Source organism: Ictidomys tridecemlineatus, chromosome 2 (genome assembly GCF_052094955.1).
Source record: "Ictidomys tridecemlineatus isolate mIctTri1 chromosome 2, mIctTri1.hap1, whole genome shotgun sequence".
Classification (NCBI taxonomy): Eukaryota; Metazoa; Chordata; class Mammalia; order Rodentia; family Sciuridae; genus Ictidomys; species Ictidomys tridecemlineatus.
In genome coordinates this window covers 138,909,913-138,937,406 of record NC_135478.1, presented here as the reverse complement: position 1 = coordinate 138,937,406, position 27,494 = coordinate 138,909,913, and the positions used below count along the sequence as shown (strand labels likewise).

Genomic DNA, 27,494 nt, shown 5'->3' with positions numbered 1-27,494 from the left:
TAAGTGCTCCACAGGGGCACTGAGCAAGGACAGTTTTATTAGGTTGCTAGTCGGAGACAAACACATTTCATATTTGGACAACTAGGAGCAGAGAAGCATTAAGCATGCAGCTAAGAAAACTTTCATGTGATGGAGCCCAGCCCCTTCACACCGTGAACATATTTTCACTTCTGTACCTAATTTGCATTCTTTTCTTAAAGTGAGCCTCACAAAACCCATATGGACCATTGTCTAGAAAGAACATTCTGGGCTGTGACAGAGACAATGCACTATGTTCCATATGCCACTGGTGTTTTCCACAAGCACACTGCTAAACCATATTTCCCAGACTCTTCCAGCCACAACTATGATTAAGTCCCAATTAAAGGAACACAGGTGCAAGGTGGGCTGGATGTACCTAGATGGTGATAAGTCCAGCACTGGACTTAAAAGTAATTTTTTTTTTTAAATTTAAATCACACTTTATCAAGTCACTGATTTGGGGGTCATGTGCACTGAATGATATTTGTAGGAGGCCATAGATTGGAACTAGGGTCCTGAATTGGGCCCAGCGGATCAAACCAATATGAAATCACTCATGCTAAACAAACTAATTAACGTAGGAACAAACTCTTGCGAATGGCTGGGTTTGGTCAGTCGTGGAAGCTAAGCTTCAGTTAATTGCAGAAGGCCAGCTGATTTGAATAATGTAAAATGTCGAGCCAGAACTAATTAACCAATTAAACTGTAACCAATTAGATCCTCTTTACAACTCACTTCTGCTTTCTATCTATAAACATTGCCTGATCACGTGGGCCTGAGTTCTCTGAACCTGTTTTGCATCTGAGGGCTAACCAATCCACTAATCATTTTGCTTTGCTTTGCTTTTAATTGCTCTTCTCAAATAAACTTTTGAGTTTAGTTAGTCTAAGGTTTTTAATTTTTTTTCCCCTTTCAACATTTGTAAGAGCATTCAGCATTAACTAGGTGACTAAAGAAAGCCAAGGCACCACTCAAGTCCTGCCCCTTCTGATGGCTCTCTTTGCATGCCCGCGTCACAATTATGTGCTCCTTGGCATCTTTCATTCTTCTTTCCACCAAGTTATCAAGTGTGCATACTAGGATCTGACTGCCTTAGACTTCTTCTCTGGGAAGTAGCATATGCCACATGGTGTAGGAAAGTCAAGTCCAGCACCCGAAGCCATGTCTTTATTACACAAGCACGCTCTGAGCAGCCGAGGCTTACATCTCTAATGAGGAGGCAGAGAGTGAGTGGCAGAATTACACAATTTCCACCAAACACTTTAAATCCTGAATTTTCTGCAAAGGAGCACAGATGTTCATATCTCTGACAAGAGCCAGAAGCTTCTGCCAACACATCAGCCCATTTCAAGAGAAAAACAGACACAAATACCAAATACATGCCAAGTTCTCTCTCAAATAGCTTTTCCCCCTATTTTCCTACTCCATCCAACTTGAATGTCTTTCTGCCTTGTCCACTAACATACTTTCTGATCTCCCAGTACACACACACATTTTGGAATTATCAGCCAGGAGGGCTCAAAACTGCTACACCCTTTAGAAACATACTCTGTTCTACATCCAACAACCTTATCAAATTATCATGGTTCATTTGGGTCACACTTCATATTCTCACCCTAGATGCCATAAATCTTTCCCTGTGAGGATAGTCTTCCAGATATCAAAGCTAAGAACACTCAAGCCTGAAGATTCTCGAGTATAATCAAGACTTTTGAACTCCAGGTTGTTTTGAAGCTATCCCTTCAATTCAAGCTTGAATTCTTGGGGTTTGAATATGAAGCAAATGGATGAAGCTTCAAAGAAAGGGGTGGAAAATTAGAGGCTTTATCAAAACTGGAGATTGCAATGGATTTTCTTGAATGTTCTTCCAATAAGCAGGGATAAAAACAGCCATGCATCATTAAATGCAGCCGGAGAGGGCTAGCCAGATGGGTTAACCACTTTAATTGGTTAAAATTTGTAAATGTTGCAATTTACAAAGATAGTGGGATCTAGCCAACAAGAAGATAAAGCCAAAAGTGATGGACAGTGGCTTTCAGACCTGAGTGGAACCAGGAAGTCAACCTATCCTCCCAAAATACAAACAAGGGGTGCCTCTGTCCCCATACAAATGATGACCTTTAAAGAATGTAGTTTGCAATCCAATTTCATTGTGCAACTGAGATATTTGTGGCCATGTCTGACTGGTGAGCTCTAATGCTTAGAACATCTGGCTAACAAGATTAAGGCCAATCCCAGCACGAGAAAATTAGCTTGCCTATATTTCAACACCACAGACTCATCCTCATCCCAATGTGATTCACAAAGCAAGCAAATGATATTTATTGATTACTGATTACATGCATAGCATTAAGAGAAATACATGCAAAGAGGAAAAAAGGGAGTCTGTATATTTATCAAAGTCTTTTGCAGTCCTGAGCAAGTCTTATTTTTGTGAGCTTAGACAAAGAATTTACATCTCTCTAGCCAAGAGGCTGGATGTTATTGGTTTAATTCATCAGGTTTTTTTTACCCCTAAAATCTGTGCTTTGCTTTGGCCTAAGGGACCTGGTACAAGTCACAACACATCAGTGGCATTAATAGAGAAGCTCATGTGGCTTTCCTGCTTCTTTTAGAGGATTCAGCTGTTGGCAGGAACAGATAATGCTTTTAGGGAATTTTGTTTAGTCATGGAACAATTGGCTTTCATGATTTTAAATGTTTTGATGGATTTTAAAATGCTTAAACAGGTGTAGAAGCAGACAGAGGAGCATGCCACACCTACCTTTCTACTTTGGAAAAGGGTTTTAGAATTCATTAGCTAACTGCAAAATCTCCAAAATGTGTGCTAGTAATGACATGCCCCCCAAGCTTCTTTGGAAATCAAAAAAAAAAAATATCACTCTAGCATGATGTCACAAAGTTATGAAGTCTGTGGAGACCTCTTACAGGAATTTGGTAGTTCCTTTTTGGGCTTGGTGGGGATCACTGAGATACTTTCTATATATAATTCATAGTCAACGCAACAATTTATTGGATACTCTCTCTGTATGCCACGCCTGTTAAGACTGCACAGGAAAATCTATAGGTCTGATTATCACCCCCACTTTATAGATGAGGAATCATGAGCTTCCAAAACACTACGTAGGCATGTTGAAATTCTCATGTCTAGTAAATGGAGAAGATTCAAGCCTGACTTCTTCTAGCGCCAGAGTCCATGCTGTTTGTCCTGAACCAGTGTCATCCCCAACACAGGCTATACCTAAGTATATGTAAGAGGAAAATAAACAAAGACAACATTTCCAACATATGCCATCACTGCATCAGTTTACTGCAGGCTTATAATCTACAGTAAACTCCAATTATGATTAATCCTGTGTCTCTTCAGCTAACCTCTAAAGTTTGCTTTCACTTCTGAAGCTAAAAGAAACTCATAACCTTCCATTTTATCTTACTTTATTTTTCCAACATCAACTACTTAATCCTAACTTTTCTATATATGTATTTCCTCGCACACATGTTTGATTTTACTATAACCCATAAAGCCATGTAGAGTGAAATGATTCCTTCTTGGGGAAACCTAGACTTCCACAAGAGACCTAGAAGTGAATTTGACAGATGGTGTCAGGTTCGTTTCCCTTTCTCTTCTTTTAAATGATGAGTGCCCTCTACCAGAAAGGCTGCACTTGTGATTACTAAAATACCAGTCTCTAGAAAGATAATACCTTCCCCCTAAACTAAGTGATCTGTTCTCCTGAAGTGTTAGGCAATGACTTTCGGAAGGTTTTGCTGGGAAGGGGGTGGTGATCCATAGACATGGTGGATAAGGACCCCTCAAGAGCAAGGAGACCCTGGGGAACGCACATCAAGTTTGGTAAAGCACATCAAGTCTGGTAAGGCACAGTCCCCCCCTTCCCGCCACCAGCCAAGGGCCCTGAGAATGCTTGCATCAGATCATACTTCATAACAGAACGGTCTTCTTCCTCAGTCATGAGTTTCTTAGAGAAAGCCATTTGCTTTATTGACTTTCTCTACTTTTCCTGCTAGTAGTGATCATCTAGGCAGCCAAGAACCTCTTAACCAGTGGGCTCATACACTCCTCATACTTCGCCAACACTGGCCATTTTTCTTAGGCTTGAATTACACACTGCAAAGAAAGCCATGCATCCTTCTATTAGTCCTTCTTGGTATTCATGGACAGAAAGCTTAAATGCCGCAGTGGGGAGGGGCAGAAAATTGCCAGCTGAACAGATTAACTGGTACTCTCTCATTCAAGCCATGTAGGACTGCACAGCAAAATCTACAGGTCTGATTACACCCCCATTTTATAGAGAATACATCAGTATTCTCCAAACTCAAGTTCTGCAAACTCCAGTCCTGAAAGATTCTGGATTTTACCCCTTTATTATCTGAACAAAGCATATACTCCCCAAGATTTTTATATATTGATGTAAAAATCTGGGCATCAGTATCCAGATATTCTGATACTCTAGTAATCTGGCCAAATGCCCTAGGAATTAAAAAAAAAACATAAATAATCTAAAAATTCTATTCAATGATATAATTTTAGCAATGCTGAAAAATCTATAGAGATAATTCTCATAAACAATTTGTTCTCTAATGAATATCTAAGATCAATAAAGTTCAGAACTGGGCTTCTTAGCATAAGGGACCAGTAGAACTCCTTCAATCTGGCAACCTCTTAGAACATTTTGTTTTCCACTTCCCGAAGAACAATATTACGCTAAAACTAATAGTTACTATTATTATTAAAGTGACTTTTGGTAAGGATGGGAAAGACTCCAAATCATCAATGGCCTGTTCATTTACTCAACAAATATTTATAGAAGCTGTGTTGTTTCTGCCTCATGCTAGAAGCTCAGAAAACAAAGATGAAAGACGATAAAGACATGCCCTTGGTCTTGAGAATACCCAGGAAACCAGAGGATTTCCAATTTCATAAATGTATTTTTTTTTTTTTAGTTAATTCAAGCTGCCCAAACAAAGTACCATTGCCTGAGTGGCTTAAACAACAGAAATTTATTTTTCTCAGTTCTAGAGCCTGGAAATTTGAGATCATGACTGTATATGCCCATGTGGCAGGAAGAGGGTGAGAGGGCTCTCTAGCATCCCTTTTATATGACCCTAATGCCCTTCATGAGGGTTCTATCCTCATGGCCTAATGACCTCTTAAAGGCTCCAACTTCTAATATTAGCACATGGTAGGATTAGGATTTCACCATATGAATTTGGGGAAAGGGGAATAACAAACATTCAGTCCTTTGCAGTTATTCTCTAAAATTATATATGTGTCCTCTTATGTCTTTGTCTTGTCCACTTTTTCACTGTAATCCCTCCATTCCTAGAAGGCCCAGCACACTAGAGGCACTGGATGTATGTCTGTTGAATGAATGAATGAACAAACACAACTCTGCCAACAACTGGTTTTGACTTTGGCCAAGTTCTCATGGACCTCAGACTATCCATGTGTAAATGGAATTTTAAAAATTAGGTCAGACCCAAATGGACATTCCACAGAATACTGATTCGGCAAAATGTAATAGGTTTTATTGGAAAAAAAGGGAATAGGTGGTTAAACAAGTTTGAAAACCATCAATGTTACAGAAGGAAACAGATTTCCGACTGCAGGGTTCCCAATCTTTAGCATACTAATATACACAGAATTTCCCTGGAGATGTCCTATAAGGTAACAAAACCCTTCACTCACAAGAGTCCCCAGAACAAGGCTGGGATCCCTGGTGCCTGTGTCCCTACGGCCCACTTGTTAAGCTCTCAATAAATATTGGTTCCTAAGGTCATTTTAATGTCTTCACAGACAGAACCATTCAAGTCTTCTTTGATGTTAACTATTCTCACTGAGTTAAGATCCCCAGATGCACAGTACAACTTCTCACTCAGTTCTGCCTCTCTCTGGCTTCATAACCTTCAGCAAGTTACTCATCCTTTCTAAACTTTGAGTCTGTTATCTAGAAAACAGGAGTACTAATCATAGCTGATTCAAAGGATAGTAGTCAGAACCAAATGAGATCATTTTGCAGCCTTCATAATAAACACTATAGAGGTTAGGTGTCCTTGCTGCTAGTCACAAATGTATCAACACTGTGTTTGGATTCCAGTCTCAACTTCACACTAAGAGGCTTTGGCAAGTCAGTCCCTTTCTAGCCTCAGTATGAGCTCAGGCGAAATCCATGCTTTGGATTACATCAGTATTCTCCAAACTCAAATTCTGCAAAGACCATTCCCCAGCCTTACAATGCTTAATATTTCTCATTATTGCAGCTTCGTCTCACCCAAAGCAAGAAAATCAGTGAAATCATAGGTCTGATGTGCATGGGATATTTTCTTGAATACACATTAAGATCATTAAAATGAATTTAAAAAATTTAAATATTTCTTAAAAGCCAGCATTAATGTCTTACTCATTTTCTCCACATTCTGGGAAACATTAACTTGGGAATCTCCATCCAAGATCCCATCACTAAAAAGAGTCTGTGCCTTTTCTTCTGAAAAATCACATACTAACCTTTGCAAACTACTCACCTGAACTCCCTAAGGCAGTTCAGACCACCAAGGGGCCCTCTTTAGAAATAAATTCAAATCATGAAGTATCTGAACATCAGAGATGACAAAAGCCATTGCAATAGGCTGGACCTTGAATATCTCCCAACCAGTCTACGGCACTATTAGGATAATGCAATCATAGGATGTAGGACATAATAGAAGGAAGTTAGATCATTAAAGACATAACCTTGAAGGAGTACTGGGATCCTGGCCCTTAATGTTTTTATCTTTTTGCCTCCTGGTTGCCAGGAGGTAAACAGCTTTGCTCCACCATGTACTCCTGGCCATGAGGCAAAATGTCCAGTCACCATGAACTGAAACTTTTGAAACAGTGATCCAAAATAAACCTTTTCTCCTTACAAATTGATTATCTCATTTATTTTGTCATAGTGATGGAAATCTAACACAGACACAGAGTTGACTTACAGCAGACAGAATTCTCCCTCAAGCTCAGATATTTTGGCCCCTTTTCTCTATCAGGCAAATTAATATATGTACTTATTTGGATCAAACTGCTTTGCCCAAATGGACAACTTTTCTGCAGTTTAATTGACAGATTAAAATGACATCTCTGTGATGTGCTACATTAACTGAAATGTGAGGAGGTATTTTTTAAGATACATTTTGGCTTAAGACTTTTATAAATTCTACAATTCACAGAAAGCATGTTATAGGCATGATGGCACCTGGCCAAGAACGAGAGTCTCTGTTTCCCCTCTAGGAAAAGTTCATGTGGTAGAGCACTGGTCACTCTAGATTACCTCATCCTGGGGGGGGGGGGGTGCAGCAACCAGCACTGAAAATGTGTCCAAGTTTACTCCAACAGAATGTTGCCCTCTCTTAGATGCCCACAACACCAAAGCTACTATGAGATGGAAAAAAAGTAAAAACCATAAAAAATATTTTAAACTAATCAAAAATAAGATGACCCATGATGATATTTGGGAAACATTTTATGGACTCAAACATTCACTCTTTCATGTACAGAAATAAGTGGTAGGTGATAATATAGTTATCTTTGCTTTTAACTGCAATTATTCAAAAGCCCTTTTAATATTTGTCACTTACTTGTTTCCAGCCTGCAGCAAATTATAGTTAGAGGAGAAGGGAGCTGACAGCTCTTTTCTTCTGTGAATGGCATGCTCTCCCGTTGCTACAAGGCCTGCCTCCCACCTAAACACATTTATGGCATGTCCACCATGAGCACAGAAATGCTACCACAAGGAACAACAAAGACAGGAATGCCCAGGTCTGTCAGTGTAGAGACACTGGGCACTGTTAGAGACCCCAAGTCAGTGGGATTCCTTCTCCTGATCAAAAGAGGCAACAATACATCTTTCCCTAGACGTATTTTTATCAACATGAAGGGTGCGTGTTTTCATGTATGTGTGTGTTGAAAGAGAACAGGGATGGTGGATTCATTTGCATTAATATTCCAGATATCATTAATATTACAAACCTCATCCTCCAAGGACATACATCCCAGGGAAAAGAAAACTGGGTCAAAGACACAAAGCAGTCCATAAAAAATAAAATATTTTAAAGCTAAAATAGCACCTAATAAAAGACAAAAAAAAAATAGAGTGATCACTTTGGCACCTAAAAAAAATAGTGCAGCCTGTCCCCAAATATTAAAATTATATGAATACAAAAATAACTCTTAGAGGACTTTCAGCATTCAAGTTAATGAATTGGGTAATAGTGCTGTTTAGCCGTCTTGACTAAAAGGAACATTCTAGTCCAGAAAGGGACTAGGCAGAGCCAGCTCACAGGCATGTGTACACTCAGAGCCTGGTGGCTTCTGTATCACCCTAGTGATCATAAGGAACGGGAACCCCAGGATGACATTTCTTTTCATAACACTGGTTCTGTTTCAAGTCAACACAGAGTGGAAAGATCAAAACAATCAAACGAAAAGGCACATTGGAAAGACCCCCCTAGGAAATATTTTCCACCCTTTATGTTTTCAAAAATTCAAAGACTCAACAGATGAAAGAAGAGCAACACACAAATTAATCACTGCTCAGAACATGAGCCTTTCACTTTTAATTAACATTCTGTCCCTAATCCAAAAGCAGAAGTAAAACACAAGATGCACAGTGCTTACGTGCCACTTGCTGGGAAGTGTTACCTCTCTTCCCCAGGCTTTCTCTATTCTTGGAGAAATGTGTTTAAATTTAAGATGCAGCCTCAGCACTGCGTGGAGCTGCGTGATGCAAACAGTGTGGGCTGTCACCACCCAGAACTCCAGGGTGGGGGGAGGACAACCCGGAAGTCAGCACTCCTGCTCAGGAGGCTCCATTCAGTCCCCAGGACTAGGGTGCAGGTATTGTGGGTTTTTCAATGGGGGGAGGAGGAGGTACAGAGACAGGGATACCAAATAATGTTTTGGAAGGATTTTCAAAACACCTGGGTTTAAACTGTAGGTGTTCAACTTCTCCTCTCCCCACTCACTTTTTTCAATTGATTCCACTTTCACTCTGGAGGGCTCCAGGGCAAGGGATAAAATGGAGTCACAGATTGCAAAGAAAGAGGTTGGCACAGGTGAAGCATCTCAATGGGCAATCCCAAATACAATGGAACAATTTGTTCAAACCCTTTTTTTTTTTTATTTGATGATGATGATGATGACAATGATGATTTTGCAGTGCTGGGGATTAAACCCAGGACCTCACATATGCTAGGCTAGTGCTCTACCACTGAGCTACACCCCCACCCCCACCCATCTGAAACATTGCTTAAATCTTCCCTAGAGGGGCTACTATGGTCTGGGTGTGGTTTAAATATGCTCCCCTGAAGTTCGTATGTTGGAGGATTGGACCTGGGTATCGTGATACTAAGAGGTGGTGAGATCTTTAAGAGGTGGAGCTTAGTGAGAGATCTTTAGCTCACTGGGGTCATTGAACATGGAAGGGATTGATTATGTTCTCACAATTGTGCTCTGACTTCCTGTCTCATCACAAAATCTCTCCCACTCCACATATTCCTGCCATTTGTGATGCCATCTACCATGAGGCCTTCACCAGAGCTGAGCCCGTACCAGCACCATGCTCTGAAACTTCCAGAAATGTCAGTTAAATAAGCCTGTTTCCTTATAAGGAAAACCAGGTGACATCAACACAAAACATCCTCCATAGCTATTAGGAAGCAGAGAGAAGGGCTGATCTTCATTTTCACCCATCTCCCGTCCAGCCATCTTTGAAAATCTCCTGATGGGCATATTCTCTGTACCAGGCAGTGGGCCATGCCCAGCGGATGACAAGATGACTCACCACCATTAGGCTGATGTGCTCCTGGGTCAGCAGGGAAGACGGAGTATGAAACAAGCACAAAATGATGAGTTGTCTTGGTTTCTCTGGTTGTTTTCCTTCTCTGCACAGAGGCATGAACTAGTCCTCTAAGAAGGGCTGCTCAGAGGCCAAGTAGGCTTTCTGAAGGAGACATTTAAGATGGCTGTAGGTTGTGATGGATGAGAAATAAAGCTTCGGGAAGAAGAGAGACCAAAAGTTATCCAGCAATTTCCAAAGTAGGCTTCATGTCATATCGGGGTAGTCTTTGTATAGATGAGGATTCTAGGAACCCACCGCAGAATCAGGATTTTCGGCACCAAGATCCCAGATTCTAATTGTTCCAAGTTGCTGAGATAATTGTGAAGCAGCTGATCAATTTACAGATTGCCACTCGGGATCTATCGACCATGCTTAGTCCCCTCCCTCAACATCTACAGCTAAGGAAGCACAGGTGACAGTCACTGGCAGCCCTGAGACTAAGATCCAAATTCATGACTGGACCACAAGACCCTGCAGAGCTCCACCTGGAACAGTATCTCTCATGGAGCACATCTTTGGTCAACAGCACACAGGCCTCCTCTGCTTCCCTTCCCTGGGTCCTGCCTCAGGGAGTAGCAGTCACTGCTACTTGTCATCTGCTGTGCTGTGCTCCCAACTGCCGCTCTGCCCCCGGAGAGGGCAAAATCCCTCCTCTATCACCATTTCCCTGGCCTTGCAGGCTTGAAGAATGAGTTAATGAATGAACTCCATTAATGGGACCCATAAACAGCTCTGCTTACAGCATCAGGGAAGTTTTTTAAAAAGGCAGGGTAGGGAAGGAGGGAGAGAGGAAGGGTCACCTCTTCCAGACAGACCTGATTTTCTCTAAGCAGAGAAGAACAGGACACAGGAAACTGGTCCTGAAAAACAGCCCTTGAAATTTAAGTCATCATGCAAAGAATAGCAAATGTGGTGAATTATTTTTGCAGATAAAACCTGTTCAAATGAAAATGGCATTTTTTAAAAAAAATCCAAAGTTAAAGTCAAACAAGTGTGTCAGATGGCTGAACAGGGAGGTATTTGAGGGAGCAAGTGGGGTCAGGCCTTGTAATAGGCAAATATTCCCTACTGGGGAGAGTTATCACAGTGGACATCGGTCAAGATAGTAATGAGAATGGTCTGACTTGCACAGTTCTCAAATATTTCTAGAAGTGAAATAGATGGGAAGCTGCTATGGTTTGGGTATGGCTTGGGAGTGTCCCCCAAGGTTCATATGGTGAAACTTAATCCCCATTACCTAGTGTAAAGTTAGAGATGCAGCCTTTGCCAGGTGATTAGGATTAGATAAGATCATCAAGGCGAAGCCCTTATGATTGAATATGAGTGGCTTTACAAGAGAAGGAGATCAGAAGACACGTACACACACTGTCTCTGGCCATGTGATCTCATGAGCCACCTTGGGATACAGCAAGAAGGACATTGCCAGATGTAGGCCCTCAACTTTGCACTCCAGAACTATGAGCCAAGGTAAATTTCTTTTTTTTTAAATAAATTTATCTAACTTCAGGTACACTGTTACAGTCACACAAAAAAAAAAAAATCAGAATATCACAGAAACCTCCAAAATTGTCACTTGGTATGTATAAGCAGAAAAGTTCCAGTTCAAGTAAACAAAAGTCTAATCTGAATCATAAAAACTGAGAGCCACAGCCTCTCAAACAATTTTCAGACCTGAACCAGTTTATAGACTCATAATGAAGGGGAAGTTGGGTTCCTTTGACAAAGAACCCTAGCACACTGCCAAAAATGTAGTCAATCTTTCTCTCAGCCCTCCCCAAGACTGATGCACAACTTCTTCCTATTGATTAGGGAATATATGTATTGGGGAAACGGAGCTAAACAGGACTTTTGGGGACTGGTGGACAATGGCTTTGAACTGACACCAATTCTAGGAGACCCAAAACATTACTGTGTCCCCAGTCAGAGGAGTGGCTTATGGGGGTCAGGCGATCTAAGAAGTTTTAGCCAGGTCCATCCCTCAGTGAGTTTTGTGGGTTCCTGTGTCCTTCCTATGGTTATTTCTCCAGCTCCAGAATGCATAATTAGAATCGACATACTCAGCAACTGGCAGCATTCCCACATTAAAGAAGCGGGGGCTTGTTTGGTTATTTGGTTATTCTATTGAGGGAGACCAGGATTGTGGAAGGCCTGAGAATGTGATTCCAAAGGCCCAAATCTTCTCTCCTTCCAGAGTGAACTCAGAACACTTACGTTTGGGGTTTACTGAGAGTGTGCTATTTGCCTTAAAAGAAATAGGCTCGGCTCAGCTCTTGAACATCAGGATAAATCATTCCAGCCATGAAGAGCCAAGACACTATCAACTTTCAATTGCTAACTGAAACCCCTGATAGCTGCTAGAAAAACAGTGCACAATTATAGCCTAGAAACACAAATTACCAAGGCCACGGGACTCTCAGAATGTAATAGATGGAGTGTGGGTAACCGCACGTGTGGTCAAGATCCCAGCCCCCAGTGTGTGTCACAAATGCCTGGTGACCCACAGGACCTGGGGAGATTGGAAGAAAAAAGATTCTCCAGAAATTCCACACTGGCTGCATGGTGGATAAGTGACAAAAGGGACAGACGTTTCAGGGTTTAACCTAAGAAACACTCTCTACGTTCCTCTGAGTTTTATGGTCTTCTCGTGTTTATGCTCCATAGGTTCTTTGTGACCAGGAGATAATTATAAGCAGACAGGAGAATGCCTCTGCGTATAGTTCTACAATGACAGAATGTGGTTTCCTCCTCTGGAACATTCTTTACATCTAGGGTAGACTGGGGCACAGTGGAATGACACTAAGGCGGTAACCGAGGCTTTTCAAGGATGATGCCATGTGTCTCCCCACATCTGAAATATCCAGACTCTCCTCAAGCACAGTGACCTCCGGCAGGGCTGGTCTTCAGCACCATGGAGGACAGGGGCGTCACATGCCAGGCCTCCCTGAATGGAATGCTCTAGGGCCTGACTCCAGGATAGAAGGGCCATTTGGAAGGCTCTCAGAAGCAGAGCTCACGTGCATGGGGTCCAGAGCATCTTTGCACACTCACTCACTAGGTACCTCTTAAGGACCGGGAGAAACTGTTTTCCAGGTCCTTCATGTGTAAAGGAAGCAGGTCCCTCCCTCTGACAACCCCTCCATGTTGCCTGAAGCCTTTTGTGTGGCTTCTTTTCTGCATGAACTTGACCTAAATATTGATGAACACTCAGTCCCACGTGAGGAGGAATTCTGGGCTGTGATACTAACTCCCTGGGGAACAACCTGAGTCCTTCTTCTCCCTCACCAACAGCCTCCAAGCAGAACCTGCAGATATGCCCAGGGAACAGGAAAACAGTTATGGACCAGTCTCCCCTGTAGGCTGAGCTCAGACTCCTGCTCCAGAGAACAAAATAGGCAAAATCCCCAGAGGGCCGGCTCCTTTCCCCACCATCTGAAGCCATCACCTCCCGACCTCCCAACCTCATCCGGAACTCAAGAGTCCCCTTAAACAGGGACAAAATGAAAAGTAAAATATCAGAGACACCGAGAGATTGGGACACAGAGCTGGGAAAAGAGCAGCATATGAAAGGATTAAAAAATGCATTAGAAAGAACTCAAGGGATTTAGAAGTCATTTCAAGTGCACTGGAAGAAAATCCCTCCAGCCCTGGGAGAACAGGTCCAGGTTCAAACCTGGGTGCTAAAGAGGCTCCATCCTCTTCTGATGTCTGATGAGGTTTTTGCCTTGAGGTCTTTCATTCTCTTATCACTCTCTACTACTTTCTAGGATGATGCTTGTCAGAGAGGAGGCGGGGGCCACCTGCATCAGAATCACCTGAGAGACTGGTTAAAAATGGAGCTTCCTGGGTTCCCAGTCATTCTAAGGCAATCTGAATCTGAGAAGCACAGAAGTAGATCCTTTATCATTCCTAAGTGGGTGCAGTATCTAAGCTAAATCACTCATTTAAATGGCTGCTTCAACTCTGAAGGAGACATAAGTGGCTAAATTGATTCTTTTAGAAATTGTTAGATTCTAAACGTAGTGGTAGTGGAGTCACATTGTGACCAGTTTCAAATGATGTAAAAATCTACACAAGGAATCCAGGAAGAAATTTTTTGAAGCACAGATGTGACCATGTCACTCCCTTGAGTAAAACACATCAATGTCTTCCCATTTCCTGTTTTTTTTTGTTGTTGTTGTTGTTGTTGTTTGTTTATTTTTGAGGGGGTATACGGGGTATATAAAACCCAGGGGCACTTTAAAACTGAGCCACATCCTCAGCCATTTTCTATATTTTACTGAGAGATAGGGACTTGCCGAGTTGCTTAGGGCCTCAGTAAATTGCTGAGGCTGGCTTTGAACTCACAATCCTCCTGCCTCAGCCTCCTGAGACACTGAAATTATAGGCATGGGCTACCATACTAGATCCCATTTCCATTTTGATAAAGACCTAAACCTGTGGTACCCATCAAAACTGACCCTCCAGCAGTGGAACAATCCGTATTTACCTCCCCCATCTCAGGCAGAGATGGAATACTACTTGCCCCTGACACTCTGGTCTTCTCTTCCTGAAAAAGCCAAGGTCCACCCTTCCCCTGGCCTTCACCTGCCATTCCTCTGCATGGCCACCCCTCTGTCCCTAGTACAACACTTTTTGCCTTCTTCCCAGATATCCCTACTACATTAATTCTGCCACTGCACATTCATTCTGCCTCCACGGGCCTTAGTCAATTTGAAATGACATCTTCAATTGTGTGATTGTGACATCTTCAATTTGATTAATGTGTATTTCCTTCACAAGTGTATAAAGCAGCCCAAGAAATAGCAACATGTTTAGATTTTTCCCTAGGAATGAAGCTCTCGATGTGTACATATAACCTATCATACTGTATGGTACATAGCAGGTGATCAATAAATATTTGTGAAATGAGAAAATGAATCAAAAACAGATTTCCAGATCAAACACTTGGGGCAAATTCAGATCCAGGGCAGCAATGAAGAATTTAAAGTATACCCTGGTCCTTCTCTTGAAAGTCAAAGGTTACAATATTTCTCAAATAGCCAAGGGCTAACATACTGTATTGGCTTCCTTTCCCTCACATATGGTCCTAACCATCCAGTTTTGCATTTTTCAAATGGTTGATCCAATCTTCCTAATATAATATCTGGATTTCAAAAGAAGGGGGGAAATGCAATACTATAACTGCATATCCTAGCAGCACACATAAAAAGATTCAAAATGTCCCCATGCAAGTCTTCAACAATTAGTGGAATAATGTCTCACTGGTTGCATAAAGAAATATACCATTAAATCATTAATACATCATCTTTCATCTTGCAGGCAGTTGGTCACAGCTGGGGTAAGGGTTTGCTGCCTTGACTACAGTCTTTTACATGTTCCTGAGGTGGTAAAGGTCTTTACACAAATTGTTCCCATCCTTCAACAAGTATTATGACTCTCTCAATGCAATGTTTCAGTGCAACAGGTTTAACTGAGGCAAAAATGAATTTCACAAAGTGATGGGACATTGGTAGTTAGAGAATAAACCATAAATTTTGCTACATAAATGCGGATCCAGTTTTGAATGTATGCAATGCTGGGCAGCAAGCCTCTCTGACACCTAAAAGTCCCCATCTGTACAATGGGTACAAGGTGAGTTCATATACTTGAAGTCTTTTAAGCTGCTTTTGTTATTTTGGTGTGAATACAGTTCTCCAGTGATTGACCAAAAATCTATATTTCAACACTCCAATCTTTTTCGTGGGTCTTTAAACATATTTAACATTGGACCCTATTTAAAGCTACATACCATCCCTGATACACTGAAAAGAGGCATTGTCAAACAACTGACCCTCCAGCAGCTGAAAAAAAAAAAAACTCTATTTAACACCCTAGTTGGTAAAAGAAAAGAAAGGGACCAGAAATTTTACAAACGGAAGACAGTGTGCAATTTGTTCCAATCAATATTTGCATACCGTGCTTAGATAAGTGACTTTTCATGACTCTAGTTATGGGAGTGGGGAGTGGAAACCAAATAGCACTACTCTGAGAGCAGGAGCTTGGAGAAGTAGTTTCCATTTGGTGCACCGCTGTCTCATACCCATACTTCAATCCCCAGCGTTTCAGTGTCTAGATTGAGGTTTATCTTTCCTCAGCCCACTCCATAAAAGCCATTACTAAGGGAGTCGTTAATGGATACATGAGCAACGGCTTACGGAGCTGCTGAGCCTGAGAGCTCCTTTCTGCTTTCCTGGAGCAGCATGAAGTCCAAGAGGCACCCAACACCAACTGCCACTTGCCAGAAATAATGAACAGAAATGAAAACTGGAGGCTTCTACTTAAGTGACCATAAAGCAATGGCCCATCATAGGACATTCTTCCCCCGCCCCCCACCCCCCCACCCCCCGCCACCCCACAGGACACTCTTGAGAGAGAAATTTGGTGCAATTAATTACACTGGGACAACAGAGCTATCCTGGATAGGTACTCTTAGGACCCTCCTCATCCTCCTTTTATTTTTCTATTTTTGTCCTCAGAATAATTTCTATCATGGCTGACAGTCTGACAAACCGGCTCAGATTAAAGAAGAAAGATTAACACTTTACAACCGCCCCTGTGCCAATGAACATTTGAATAGTCTTCTACTTACTGGAAGGTTCCAAATGATTCAGAAGGGATGTTTACATTGAGCTTCCTTTTCACCCTACCTAACCCTAGGAAACCCAGTTCAACTGAATGAAATTCTGCCAAGTGCTCCTCCACTTCTGTTCCACTGCCCAGGTTTCTTACAGGGCTCCTGACTACACTTGGATAAATGCAAACAGCCCCAGACAGCCAAAATCAAATAAAGGGGAAGAGCCCTACTCAGCATCCTCCATTCTGTCTCCTTAGAGTAAAATAATAATAGAAGAAAAGAGTGAACCCCAGGTTAGTTTGAATTGAACTGCGGATATTTACAAGGGCTATTATTTGAGGGCCCCAAATTGCCAACATGATGCATTACGTCAGTTCTTTTCATTCACAATTGATTGCCATTTATCCTGACCTGTATTTTAGCAGTTTACTTCTATATTCTTGAAGAGAAGATGTATAAAGCAAACTAACAGTCTAGTTGAGATTTCAGGAGGAACGGCCTAGGCCCACTTAGAGGAAATGAAACAATAAATGCGTGCCTTCAAATGATTTTAGCAAAACACTCCAATGAAAAACCCGAATAGAAACTATTGAATTAGTAATAATAACATCAATAGGAATGGCAAATCCAATGCTTTGGGGGCACCATTACAATCATTATTACATGTAATCATCTCAGCAACTCCAAGAGCTAGGGACTTAGAATTATCTTCATTTGAAAGATGCAAAAACTGAGGCTGAGAAAGATAATTAACTTAACGCAAGTCACCCAAATGGTATACTCAAAAATAGACTTCAACAAGTATGTATTTACTTAGTTTTAAACTTCTAAGACTCCTTCTTTTCCTCTTTTTCCCAATCGGTCATCAGGTGATTCCTTTGCCTCATCAATGACTTTGGGCAATTCAGGAATGCAGTGCAGGAAAGCAATGCAGGCCCCCCACTGTCCCTTCAGCTCAGGCTCTGGCTGGCATCCAGCTGTGGGGTCTCCAACAGGAAAGTGGAGGTGGGGCAACCTGTTTTCAAGTTGCATTTACATAGGGAGAGCCCTGTTTTATTTATTTATTCATCTGACCAAGATCTTGTGTTTATTTGGTTACGCCTTGAAGGCAGGAGTTTATAGCTCCCAGCATTCCTTCGTTCCTCCCTCCTGCTGTACTATCTAATCTGTCCTCCATGTTGCCTTGGGACTTAGGAGTTTCTGCCTGAAATCTGATGGCATCTTTTCTTTGCCTCTTTAATCTAAATACACAGGTCCCAGCAGAACTGACATGAGGCCTCTTCCAGACTTTCTTCCGCCATGCTGACTGCTGCATTCCCTGAGCATATCACGTGCTTTTTAAAAAATACTCAGCTTTCTAGATCTTTCTCAAAAGATCGATCATGAACTCCATCCTCTGTGATCTGCAAGCACTTTAAATATACTTTTAGTAGACTTACTTATTAATAACTATGTCTTGACAGGTGTTCTCTGATTCAGCCCCCAAACATGGAGGGCCTGACTACACTGCATGATTGACAGGATGAATGAACCAATGAATGAATGGACGAATGAAGTACTGTGATGAGTGCTGTAAGCCCAGCAATAGTTCAACTTGAAAATATTTATAAATATTTATGGTTAAGTGTAAGCCCCCACTTCTTTTTTCCTTATTTATTTGTTTATTCATTCCTTTATTTTTGGTGCTCGGGATGGAACCAAGGCTTTGCGCAGGCTAAACATGCACTCTACCACTGAGCTACATCCCTAGTTCCTTGACATTTCTTTTCAATATATATTACAAATAATAGATAAATGATGCTTTATTTTGTTCCTCTCACAATCCAGGCAAATGTTACTTGAAAACCTTCAACTGGAAAACAGATATGATTAAGGAAATAGTTCTAATGAGTCAAAGTCACTTGCTGGCAGGGGACTGGGCCTAGAAATGATGGAAACATATTCACTCCTTGATAAAAAGTTTTGATTTAATGTGATTTGCGCTGACTTACTCTGAAAGTTACAAGCACTGGAGAAAACATGATTTAGCAGCTGATGGAATTGTTTGTTTGCTTCTAAACCCTGTCATGATTAGGACAGTTGTGTCTCTGTGTGTGTGTGTGTGTGTGTGTGTGTGTGTGTGTGTTTCACACACTTAAAACACAGCACACATATTTTTTTAGTATACAAAAGAATGAATCCCGGGCTGGGGATGTGGCTCAAGCGGTAGTGCGCTCGTCTGGCATGCGTGCGGCCCGGGTTCGATCCCTAGCACCACATACAAAGATGTTGTGTTCACCGAAAACTAGAAAATAAATATTAAAAAATTCTCTCTCTAAAAAAAAAAGAATAAATCCCATTTCCCCAACCAAAACTTTTAAGTAGTTGTAACTTCCACAGAGTGGCCCATAGTTGAAATAATTAGGGCACCAGTCCACTATTAAAAATCTAGGGCATGGTGGGGCAGGAGTCAAGTAAAAACCAGCCTTACTGAGTGTTATTGGAATTCACTTTTAATTCCGACAAAAATGTGCAATCTGACCAAAACCCTTCCATTGGCCCTTCCTCCCAAGCCACATACCTTCTGAAGGCCAAGGGCAAAGCCAGCTGTGGTTATGCATTTGGGTTAAAGAGCCCAAAAACAGAAAGAAAAAAAAATTATTTTGAAATGCATTACACTTCAAAATTAAGGGTAATTGTGTGTAGCAGCCTGGAAAATTTAGCTCATCCAGTACGACTCAGCCACTGAGCCCAGAGCACAAAACACTAGCGCTCTAAATGCAATTTCAAACCGAAAATAAAAAGGTACAAAGGGCGGAAGGAAGGGCGGGACAAGGGGTGGGGGGTTGCTACAGAGCTGTGACTTTTGACAGGGCTGCTGCCTGGGGAAGGCATGACCAATACACAACTTAGCAATGGTTCTAAATTATTTAAGCCACTAGATGCTGCTCTGGACCACTACAGCAGTGAAACCAAGAAGGTAAATAAAAGATTGACATATAATGACCTAAGAAAATACATGTGGTAAGATTGGGAAAGAAATGTGATGAGCAAAGTGGAAAAGGACTTTGCAATAGAAAAGGACTTTGCAATAAAGGTTTGTTTGCTACAAGGCCCTGGTCACTCTCCAGCAGTATCTTTGTCCAACTAGACAAGCAAAGCAGGAGGCCCTTCACTCAGTTAACTCACTCCCAAGGGGATACTTCCTTGCATGCAACACAAGCCACGTGAATGAGTCAAGCTGAGTTTGTTACCCACCTTCCTCCATTCATTTATCTTATTCTCATTACGTAAAGGTTGAAATCAATGCAATAATCAGTAGTTAGAATTCAAACTGCTTTCAGAAAACAGAGACATAAACTCACTAGTTAAGTTTTCTTCTGCCATAGGGGACCAAGAAGAAACATAAACATGAGACTTGCAAACCATCTGGGGTAGGAAGACAACTGCAATGCAGGAGTGAATGAAGCTAGAGAACTTGGAAAGAAAATAAATGAACAAAAAGGGTAACCCCCATCTTTGAATACATCTAGGTTCCAAAGAAAACGGGGACACTTATAACGGCTGTTGAAAGTCTAGATGACTTAATAACACAACTGGTTCAACTTCTTCAAGAAAACAAAGACATGAGGTTTTCAATGGCCCCTGAGAGGACAATCTGCAAAGAGTATTTTTGATGGTCATAACTGAGTGGTGCTATGGCACCTAGTGAACAGAGAGACCAGGGAAGCTTGTAAACATCCTACAGTGCCCAGGACAGCCTCACAAGGAAGAATTATCCCTCCTGAAGTGCCAACAGTACTGAGGCAGAAACTGCCTGAAATAAATGGCCAATAATGGGCCACATTCTGCGAGAAAGAACACCGGTAAACTCATCATCGCCCAAGGGAGAAACCATCCTGGATCACAGACTCCAGCCTCCGATTCCCTTAGTCATGTTAATCTAGGAGCAGGAGAAGTAGCAAAGTCATGACAAGTTGGAGAACACTGTGAAGTACGTTCCCTTCCAGCTGGTTCCCTCCCAACTGGTTCCAGACTTTTGCCTTCACCATGACTCATCCCCACAGGAAAAAAAAAGTGTTGGCTAGAGAGTATGTGTCTGTTCTCCTTAGCAAATAGTGTTCTCCTTTTTGATTAATAAATTGCACTCTGGGCTCACATGGTTCAATATCATGAGCTTGGGTGATGGACATAATGTCCCCAAGAGAAGAATCCACTGACTCAAGGCTAAGTTCAAGTTGAGAATGAGATATTCACAGAGGGATTCGACTCTGAAAAAACTCAGGTTCCATGGTAGTAGAGATATATCTCTAGATGCCATGACACCCAGGGAACCTCCATCTGAACCAAAGGCATTTCTTTTCTTTTCTTTTTTTTTTCTTCCCCCAGTGGTGCTGGGGATTGATCCCAAGCCCTAGAGTATGCTAAACACATGCTTTACCATTGAGCTACAGCCCTGGTGGAACTAAGGCCATTTTTATTTGTTTGTTTGTTTGTTTGTTTGTTTGTTTTATAGCATCTATGTTGCCCAGACTGGCCTGGAACTAACAATCTTCCTGCATCAGCATCCCAAGTGGCCAGGATTGCAGGTATGCCCTCCACTGTGCCCTGCCAAACACTATGGGACATTTCTAACAACATATAGGATTGAAAAACCTTTCTGGATGCCACTGCAGCATAGCTTGACAGGCAAGTCCTGGCTTTAGAGGCTGGCAAGTCCAGGAGAATCAATGATTCAAGGAATTAACCAGTATCAGCAGCATGATTCAGGGGAAACAGCAACAGAAAAAGAGTTGGAAAAGTTGAATTTAAGGTTCAGATTCACCCTCCAAATACCTATGACATTTCATTCCTCCAAGTCACATCTATAAAACAGGGTAACAATATTATGCTGATTATTTTCCATCATTTCCAAAACAGAATCCCGGGAGGAATGCTGTCAGCCCATGGAGGAAGAGTCACATTGATGCTATGACCCCAACCCCACTGAGGCAATGCTTAGTAAGTGGGCTTACCTGATCATCATTCTCTCAAACCACTGCTCCATATCCAGAAATACAATCTGCCCAACACATAGCAGCCCCAGAGAGCAGCAAGAAGTCCCTTTTTGTACTGAGGGAAGTTTTTGTTCCCTACATTAACTGCCAGAGCTAAAATAGCCCAAACTGCACCCTCAATTTCTAAAACTGAGGTTCCAATAATAATCTCACTCAGATTCTGGAAACCAGTGTTTGTGGGGGCCCAGAATACTAAGAAGCATCTCCTGCTATTTATACATGTGACTAATTTCTCTACTCAGCACTCTGCCAGGTTGTTGCCGTGGTTAATTCCTTTTGATGAGCTAGCACTCCTTCACCCACACTATTCCTATCTGATACTTAACTGTTCACCTCACTTTAGGCCGGCGGCAAAATTCTGCTCAATTGGTACCGGCACTTATTTTGTAAGAGGTTAGAAAACAGAATACTATGGCACAAGTAGTTAATTGAATCCCAGGTCATGATCTGGCTTTGCAGGCTTGAATTTCAGCTATTATAGATAAGTTGCAATTGTTAACACTCAGTCAACTGAAATTATCCAGGGAATTGAGCATAGCAACCAGTGTGTGTATGGCACACGCAGTCTGGCTTTACTGAACCTAAAAGTGCTGTGCTGGCATACTGGAAAGCATTTGAGGAGGCTAGGCAGATGTCACAGGGGCCATCCCCTGTACGGATGGCAAACAGTGCTGAAACTCTCAGCCACTATCTTTGGATAGTCAGTCTCAAGCCTAGGCCCGCTGAAATGCTTGAGCTAATAATCATGCATCACAGCCGTGTGGCTGCCACCAGGAGAGATTACCATTGTCTTTGCAAGCCTCTGAAAATAATTAAAAATCACACATATGGAGAATGGTAGGCATCAAAATTAAAAGGAAGGTCAAGAAGAATAAATTTCATATTTCCAAAGACCTCAAAAACCTCTAAAATAAAACTCGGGGAAAAAAGCACATGTGTGGTCCATTTCCTAAGTACAGTGAAAGAGCTATTGAGATGGATGGCGTGCCTCTCCCTATCACTACAGTGAAAACATGACACTTGGGTTTCCAGGCCCTCTAAGATGACAGCATCTGGGCCTAGCACACCGTCAAATCCTATTAACAGGAGCATTTTTTAAAGTTAAGTCAACGACTGACTCTTTTATTGCATCTGGCTCAACATTTGTAAACAGCATCTTTCTCAGGGAATTAAGCCAACATCATTTTGTAAAAGGGGACAGTTCAGTACTTCTTGAGGTATGGCCCTCTGAACCATTTTCATCAAAATCCTTGATTAAGTGTTTACATAGACTCCAAGAACCTCCAGAATTATCAAAAAAAAAAAGCACCATTCATATTGAGCCATACAATAGACATTAATATTCAACACCTGTTTTGTGAAACACCCTTTTCCCTTCTGCTCTCTTCTATTTCATGCTTTACACTGCTGGTCTTAGAGCTACTAAATTGGCATCATGGCCTCCTCCTGGGTTATAACCTTAATCTTAAAAAGCACAGGTCTCCTTGACTAGAAGGAAGCAGAACAGTAATTGCAAAATTAGCAGCAAACACTTCAGGCTTTGTGATACCGAGAGGGTTTAGTATTTCCCCTACCTTTTTCAAATTCAATAGGATGTCTTATAAACGAACTCTATCTACTTGGATGGCTGTAGGCATTAAAGAGTGGTTGCAGGCTTCACTTACAAACCATAATGGTACCCACTGTGTGAGATCTGGACAGGAAATGTTACCTCCATAGGAATGATCATCTCCAGCCTTAGGCAAAGATGGGAGTAAGCAAAGTGTGTGCTCAGTGCAGCTCCTTGTCACACCCCCAGCCACATCCTCTAGGCAAGGGCTTCAAAGCCCTCTCTTCCTTCACCTCTCCCCACCCATTCACACCAAACACCCAAAGGAGGTCAATTACATGAAAACACTTAAGCCCTGGCTTTTCTTCACTACTGTAATTTCATAAATGTCTATGATGTAGCAGCACCCCGAGAAGCCCCCGTCGGCTTTCTCTCTTCCGTTTTTCTTCTCCTAGGCACGTTTTTTCTCTTCTCCTCTGCATGTGCCACCCCAGCGTCTTCGGCCTCCCTCACAGCCCCCTCTCCTCTGCCTTCACTTGCATTTTCTGGGAGAGTGCGCTGGGACCCAGTTTACGTCTCTGACTTCACACCATTGACAAAGCTCCTCCAAGGGGAGTTTTCTTGGGCTAAAGCAACACAGACTTTGAAAAGATTTTTCCCCCAAGGAGAGGGATAAAATACCAGCTCAGGAGTGGGGATGCGTTTTTAATAAAGTGCGCTGGTTTTCTACTTTTTCCAAGGAAATCACCCCTCTGCTTCCCTTCTTCAGTCTGAAATTCTAAGGGAGGAGGATACCCAAGGCAGAAAGCAGTCTGAAAGAAAGAGTGGCTAAACATGGAGGAGAAGATGCTGAAGAAACGCGAAACCCTGGGCTTTGCACTTGCCACGGATGCAGAAACATTTTCTTTGTATATTTCCTTGGCAGGCCCTCACCCAATATGGGTATTTCTCATTCAGTCAGCAAACGTTTACTGAGCACCTACTATGTGCTAGGAATCAATCGAAATATTGAAGTTGCCAACAAGAGAAAAACCATAATCAAATAAACAGATGAAAACATCATCTACTGGGTAGAAAAATGCAAAGAGAAATAAGTTAGAAACATAAAAGGACCAAGGAAGGCTTGGCTGTTATTTTATATGGAGTAGTCAGGGAAATCCGGGTAAGCTGACACAAGTGGGCAGAGACCTGAAGGAAGCAAGAGAGTGAGTCATCTGGACCTGCAGGAGAAATCCTGTGCAAAAGAAACAGTGTGTGCAAAGGCCCTGGGGACAGAACTCTGAAAAAGAAGGCTGTAAGGTCCTCAGAATGGCTGCAGTCAACAAGGACATTGTGTGTGTTCTGGGGGACATGACCATCCCCCATCAGAAGGACCAATGACTCAATGACTGCTTCAAGTCCTGAGTTTCCTCAGTCATGTCTGGGCCTACCTCCCAGCCTGCCCCCTTCCTGACACATACCAAGCTTCCTGTTCCCCAGTTCCCTTCCCTCCTGACACCTCTCCCACTCCAGTTCCAACACTTTGAGTTATTCCCTCACAATTTACCAGGTCATTTAATTGAACGAAAACAAACCAACAAACAAAAACCTGAGTAATAAATGTGGTAGAAAAGAAGGTCACATGCACACTTAACCACAGCTTTCAATTGATAGGAAATGTACCACAGGAAAGAGCAAGGATCAAATGGTAGCTATAAAAGAGAGAAAGAGAGTGAGAGAGAGAGAGTAGGGGGAAGAACAATTAAGTCTGGTGATAGGCCTGCAGGGGCACAGACCTCCTGATTTACTAGGATCCAAGTTCTATAAACCAGGGAACTATAATCCTTGAAACAACCTTGGAAACAGGTATGGAGGTGAAACCACATGAAAAACCATAACCAGAGGAGACCTTCATCTATTATGTTGACAGTCTTTGTAATCTAAAACTGTGACTGGACAAGTCTCTCTAGTACCCAAGATGCTCTCAAATATTTGGAATTTAAATACAAGTTATTATTTAATTTTATTTTATATAAGTTTAAAAAAAAAGTATTCTCCCATAGTCCCTCCTACCATACCCCCAAGTCACTGGCAGCTCCAGACTGGGGGCCTTTGGTTCTAGGAACACAAAATTCATCTTAGGTTCTCCAAAATCTTAACTGTGATCAGTTAGGTCCACATAAGCCCTGGCCAGTAGTGGGAGGCCCAGGATGCATCACAAACTGTGTTGAGCAAGCCTCGGGAGCTGTCCAGAGGCCCTTGGAGCTACCCTACTGGGGGAGACAGAGGGGGCGGGGCGGACTAAACCCTGTAGCTTTTCATCAAAGCAGGTCCAGCCGCCAACAACTCCTCCCCAGCTGCCAACTTCAAATGGCCCCCAGATGGGAAAGAGCCAGAGGAGCTGGAGTCCCTACTGCCCAGATCTCGCAGTCGAGGACACACACACACACACACACACACACACACACACACACACACGCCGCCTCGCGCGCGCCAGCGGTATAGCACGGACTTCCCAGCCCCAAACACACAACGCGCACCCCCGGGACGACTGAGTTCTGTACTTCCTCTTCCTCAAAGCTACTCTGGGAGGTCGAGGCTGCCCTTCTCCGCTCTGATTCCAGGGGTCCCGTGCTCTGGTGGCCCGCTTCTCTGTGGACGCTCCGGGTGCGTCCCCTCTCCCATACCAAGATCTCTATCGAAACCCCTTGCCGCCTTTCCGGGTCCTCAGTGTGTCCCCAGAAGGCGGGTATTTACTAAAAAACACCCCCCAAGAATCCCAGCTACCTGAATCACCTCCTCTCGCCACCCTGTGAGCCCCCCATCCATCTAGCCCATCACTGCTAGCTCCCAGGAACGCGCTGGCCAGAGGATTCCCTCCCATCTGCGATGGCCGGAGAACACCCCAGAGTCCGAGCAGCCAGCCGCCGTCTCGGGCGCAGACTCTCCGGTCTCCGGCCCCAGGAATCTAGACTCCAGGCTCCCAACCCCACACTCTTCCGTCCCCAACATCCCAACGCGCCAACCGCCAAGCCTTCCTGCTCCCTCCTCCAGCCGACCCCAATCCAAACGTCTCCGCTCTTCTCGGGGCCCGGGCCCTGCGCTCCATCCTCCCGCGCCGCACCCCCAGAGCCCGGTCCCTCTGTTCCCACCGCCATTCGGACCACCCTCTCTGCCCAGACTTCCCCAACTGCAGAGCGCCCCGACGCGCCGGCAGCCCTCACCCAGCCTAGCGCGGTGGCCACCCCCGCCCGAGCCGTGGCGCCCCCAGGGAGGAAACAAAAGTGTCTCCGCGGCGCCCGGAGTCCTCGGAGCAGGACGCCTCCTCCCCGCCCCAGTCCCAACCCCCTCCAGGGCCGCGCTGAGGTCAGCGAGTCGGGGCGCTGAGCCAGCCCAGGAAACTTTACGAACCTGCCCGGGGTCGCAGGACAGCGGCGGCAGCGACGGGAGCTCCTGGCTATTGGAGCTCTGACGACCCGCGACCATTGAAGGGAAAATCCGAGGCTCTGTTGCCCAGCTCCGGGCTGCGGCGGTGTGGGTGGCTCTGCCTCTATCCCGTGCCCATCCTCGCCCGCTCCCGCTCGCCCAAACACACGCACTTACACTCTGGGTCGGCCGGCTGCTGCGCTGCCGGCTGCCGCTGCTCTCACTTCCTCTTCCTTCCTCCTGCTGGCCAGAGACACATTTTGCATCTGCAAGGCATCCCGAGAGCAGCCGCGAACTCTCCTCCCGAACGGACGCTGCGGAGTTGCAGCCGCCGCCGCCGCCGCCCCCGGCACCTGCGCCGGGACTAGAGTGGTTGGCGCGTTCTCCTCCCGCCCGCGCCCTGCTGCCTGCCCACCGCACTTTGTTTAGGAGGGGTTGCCCACGACTTTATGAAGTCCCCCTACTTCAAGAGGGAAATGTCAAACACCATGCATGCCTCATATCTGCTATAAATAATGTGTGTGCAGAACATGACTTCTCCGATGAGCTCACACACGGCGTTTTGCAGGCACTAATTAACTCCGTCACCCTCGTAGCGCCACCTCCGGGAGGCCAAAAGCGCGTGGCATCTTTTTATATGCTTTCCTTTTTGGCAAGTAGTTTGGGATTTTAAGGGGGGAAACTTCGGTGGGCTCTTTTGAGGCTACTTTAAAAGGCTAGCCACATTTGCCTTTGTGCCTTGTTCTTGGGCAGTGTGGAAAAATAACCGATGTATTTACCTCCCCTATAATTTTAAACGACAAGGTTTCTTTCAATGAAGTCAGGGATTCCCTAATTTTAAATAACTTCGCAGAAAGCAAGACGTCCTACCCACAATTTGGTATTTAGGAGAAATTATTTAAGTCATGCAAACTACTTCATTTTCAAAGCAGAAATCAAACATGTTAAATCTCAGCTTTGCTGGCAGGAGATTGCAAGAG

General features: G+C 43.4%; 1 protein-coding gene across 3 annotated transcripts in view; it reads right to left on the bottom strand.

Annotated features, from left to right (window-relative positions):
• The window catches only part of Elmo1 (engulfment and cell motility 1), a 557,509-nt gene extending 530,494 nt beyond the window's left edge, over positions 1 to 27,015 (bottom strand). The window contains exon 1 of one of the 3 annotated variants that reach the window (XM_021722279.3): positions 26,500 to 27,015. The gene's annotated coding sequence lies outside the window, so the exon portion shown is untranslated. The remainder of the gene's footprint in view (positions 1 to 26,499) is intronic. The other 2 variants (XM_078039850.1, XM_005319199.5) reach the window with 2 other exon arrangements.
• Between the last annotated feature and the right edge of the window lie 479 nt (positions 27,016 to 27,494).